Source organism: Macrobrachium nipponense, chromosome 4 (genome assembly GCF_015104395.2).
Source record: "Macrobrachium nipponense isolate FS-2020 chromosome 4, ASM1510439v2, whole genome shotgun sequence".
Lineage (NCBI taxonomy): Eukaryota > Metazoa > Arthropoda > Malacostraca > Decapoda > Palaemonidae > Macrobrachium > Macrobrachium nipponense.
The window spans coordinates 120796103-120801102 of NC_061100.1; positions in this window are offsets into that span (position 1 = coordinate 120796103).

A 5000-nucleotide genomic window follows, 5' to 3' on the forward strand; every position below is an offset into this window, starting at 1 on the left:
GGGCTGCAAAGTTGGATGATATCAGCGATGATGTGCGCTATCGCCAAGTTGTGAAATTTCCTGAATGTTTGGGAATTTTTCTCTGTTTCTCGGCCAAACAGGTAATGTGTATCATCAAAGAAAAAGGAGTCATGGAATGGCAAATACTTCAGAGAAACTGTGCTTACTGGTGGAGTATTTCCTTTCCTCAAATATCCTGAAAATGTGTTATCTGTTGAAGAAGTCACATTTTTACATGATAAGGCACCATGTTTTAAGGCTCTTCAGACCTTGATATGTGTGAAAACATTGGTAGTATCTTAAAGGATCGTGTTGAAGCGCGCACAGTGAACTATTATGGTATACCAAGCCTTGACGACCAGTAAAGAGAGGTGACTGAAGTGCTCAGGGAAATGGAGTTTGAGTCTCAGCTTTTTTGCAATTTGCTGAAATCATACCCCTCCAGAATGCAGGCTGTGGTACAGGCAGATGGAGGCCACACAAAATATTAAATACTCACAGAAATTATAAATCCTGTCTGAATTATTTTGTTTCTGTCCATATCAATTTTAGTTTACCTGTAGGTATATATATATATATATATATATATATATATATATATATATATATATGAATAACTTGATCACGAAGTATATAAAACGTGATGCTATGTATAAATAAAGGTTTTTTGCCACAAAGTAAAAAATGAAAAAGAAACGAGATAGCCAAGAACTTTCGGTCCTGTTCAGACCCTTTACTGAGGCAAACTGATTTTACAGAGAACAACATAGTCAAAAGAACGCTTAATATACAAACTGACACTACAGATTAGCAAGCAATAGGGCGATTTTCACTCTACAGAAAGAGAGCCGCCTGAGGGTAGCCACACCTTGAAGGATACACGCAGTAAACAAGTGACTCTTCCAGAAAACAGTACATTTTGAAAAAACACGGGAGCATATACAATTTAATATCATGAATTTTTACACAAATTTTCCCAAAAATTATTATTAATGAAAAGACGAAAGAAAATATAAATATATATATTCGAGCAAGAGAAAGAGGAGAGAGAATATCGAACCAGAGAGAGAGAGAGAGTGAGAGAGAGAGAGAGAGAGAGAGAGAGAGACAGAGACAGAGACAGGGAGAGAGAAAGAAATAATTATTTATTTTAAGGTCCTTCATAAACATCTTACAAATATATGGGTCCAAATGGTACATTCCCAGACTAAGATTTAGGTTGTTTTTATTAGTGATTTGTATAATTGCCGATTCCAGTAAATTTCTTGAAACAGTATCATTAGATCTAGCAATTACCGAGGTATCACCCCAATTAATACAATGAGATTTTTCACTCAGATGGATAAAACAGTGCATTTAAAGTCTGGGCTGTTCTAACTGAATACATATGCTGCTTAATACGAACACATAAATTTTTTACTTGACTGACCAACGTAAAACGATGGGCAATTCTTACAAGGAATTTTGTAAATGATGTTGTTATTTGTTTCGGGACTATTCTTAATTAGCATATCTTTAATGGTATTGTTATAAGAGAACACTACATTAACATTAAACGATTTAAATATTGATTTTATAGTTTCAAATCCACGAAAATAAGGTAAGCTAAGTACATTTTTAGGCATTTCTTTTTCGTTAATAGCAACACTATAAAACTTTTTTTGAGCTTTTTGATAACATAAATCAATTAAATGAGGTGGGTAGCAGAGGTCGTTTCCTATCTTTTTTATGTATTCTATTTCTGGCGTCCAGATATTGTGGGACTCATGATACGCAAAGCGCGTAGGAACATAGAAGAAAAAATTGAAATTTTAATATTAAGATGGTGGCCAGAATAAAAATGTACATATGTTAAATTATTTGTGGGTTTTCTATAAACATACTGAATTTGCATTGGAAAGATTCTCTATGTATTAATACTCTAGGAAAAAAGTGATGACATTGTTATTTTTCAATTTCAACAGTGGAATTTTATGGATGGCACTAAATTATTCAATTTAGACAGTAAATCATTTACATCGATACCACCAGGTAAGGCTACTAAGATATCATCGACATATCGGTGCCATTTTAAGGGGATAAGTGTGATATTCGGGAGGCGTTGTCTCTCAAAAAATTCCATATATAAGTTTGAAAGGAGAAGTGATAAAGGGTTACCCATGGCCATACCAAATATTTGTTGGTAATATTCTCCATTAAATATGCAATCACAAATACATAACTTAATTAAGGAAATTACCTGACTAACGGACATAGGCAATTCATGCAGTACAAGTTCATTGCTCAAATATTCTAGCACATAGTCAATAGGGACTTTTGTAAACAAAGAACATACATCAAAACTGACAAAAATATCGCTAGGGTTTAGTACAATGTTATTTAATTTTTCCACAAGATCAAGAGAATTCCGGATGTGTGAATTAGATACAGTTCCTAATAGCGGGATAACAGTTTAGTAAGATATTTAGATAGTTTATAAGCAATTGATCCTACTGTACTAATAATTGGGCACATAGGTTTATTTTCCTTATGAGTTGTGACTAGGCCATATAAATAAGGTAATGAGGGACACCTTACAGTTAACTTACACAAAAGTTCTTTTTTATCTTTAAGAATTTGTTTGATATTGATATTAAAGTTTTTTATTACTTGGTCCAACGGATTTTTTGCGAGCTTTTTGTAAGTTATTTCATCCTCTAGTAAAGTATGCATGCGTGATATGTAGTCAGTTTTGTCAAGAACCACTAAACTATTGGATTTATCAGCCTTGGTAATGTGTAAGCTATTATCATTCTTCAATTCTTTTAAACTTTTTCTGTAGCGAGCGGGGAAGTTATTTTCATGATAGGCATGCATAGCATTATATGTCATGCCTTTGATAATGTCTAAATGATTTTTTGGTAGGTCACAGTATTTTTCAAACTTATAGAGATGTCACTATTGATAAATCCAATAGTTTAGTGGTTCTTGACAAAACTGACTACATATCACGCATGCATACTTTACTAGAGGATGAAACTCGCAAAAAATCCGTTGGACCAATAAAAAACTTTAATATCAATATCAAACAAATTCTTGAAGATAAAAAAGAACTTTTTTGTAAGTTAACTGTAAAGTGTCCCTCATTACCTTATTTATATGGCCTAGTCAAAACTCATAAGGAAAACAAACCTATGCGCCCAATTATTAATACTGTAGGATCAATTGCTCATAAACTATCTAAATATCTTACTAAACTGTTATCCCCGCTACTAGGAACTGTATCTAATTCACACATCCGGAATTCTCTTGATCTTGTGGAAAAATTAAATAACATTGTACTAAACCCTAGAGATATTTTTGTCAGTTTTGATGTATGTTCTTTGTTTACAAAAGTCCCTATTGACTCTGTGCTAGAATATTTAAGTAATGAACTTGTATTGCATGAATTGCCTATGTCCGTTAGTCACGTAATTTCCTTAATTAAGTTATGTATTTGTGATTGTAGATTTATTTTTAATGGAGAATATTACCAATAAATATTTGGTATGGTCATGGGTAACCCTTTATCACCTCTCCTTTCAAACTTATATATGGAATTTTTTGTTTTGAGACAACACCTCCCGAATATCACACTTATCCCCTTAAAATGGTACCGATATGTCGATGATATCTTTGTAGTCTTACCTGGTGGTATCGATGTAAATGATTTACTGTCTAAATTGAATAATTTAGTGCCATCCATAAAATTCACTGGTGAAATTGAAAATAACAATGTCATCCCTTTCCTATATGTATTAACACATAGAGAATCTTTCCAATGCAAATTCACTATTTATAGAAAACCCACAAATAATTTAACATATGACATTTTTATTCTGGCCACCATCTTAATATTAAAATTTCAATTTTTTCTTCTATGTTCCTACCCGCTTTGTGTATCATAGATCCACAATATCTGGACCAAGAAATAGAATACATAAAAAAGATAGGAAACGACCTATGCTACCTACCTCATTTAATTGATTTATGTTATCAAAAAAGCTCACAAAAAGTTTTATAGTGTTGCTATTAATGAAAAAGAAATGCCTAAAAATGTACTTAGCTTACCTTATTTTCGTGGATTTGAAACCATAAAATCAATATTTAAATCGTTTAATGTTAATGTAGTGTTCTCTTATAACAATACCATTAAAGATATGCTAATTTAAGAATAGTCCCAAAACAAATAACAACATCATTTACAAAATTCCTTGTAAGAATTGCCCATCGTTTTACGTTAGTCAGTCAAGTTAAAAATTTTATGTGTACGTATTAAGCAGCATATGTGTTCAGTTAGAACAGCCCAGATTTCAAATGCACTGTTTATCCATCTGAGTGAAAAATCTCATTGTATTAATTGGGGTGATACCTTGGTAATTGCTAGTTCTAATGATTATGTTTCAAGAAATTTACTGGAATTGGCAATTATACAAATCACTAATAAAACAACCTAAATCTTAGTCTGGGAATGTACCATTTGGACCCTATATTTGTAAGATGTTATGAAGGACCTTACAATAAATGAACAACTAATAAATTAGTCCCACATGTATATAGTTATTTCTTTCTCTCTGTCTCTGTCTTTCTCTCTCTCTCTCTCTCTCTCTCTCTCTCTCTGGTTCGATATTCTCTCTCCCTCTTTCTCTTGCTCGATATATATATATATATATTTATATTTTCTTTCGTATTTTCATTAATAATAATTTTTTGGGGTTTTTTGGGGAAAAATTTGTGTAAAATTCATGATATTAAATTGTATATGCTCCCGTGTTTTTTCAAAATGTACTGTTTTTTGGAAGAATCACTTGTTTACTGCGTGTATCCTTCAAGGTGTGGCTACCCTCAGGCGGCTCCTCCTTTCTGTAGAGTGAAAATCGCCCTTATTGCTTGCTAATCTTGTAGTGTTAGTTTGTATTTATTAAGCGTTCGTTTGGACATGTTGTTCTCTGTAAAATCAGTTTGCCTCAGTAAAGGGTCCG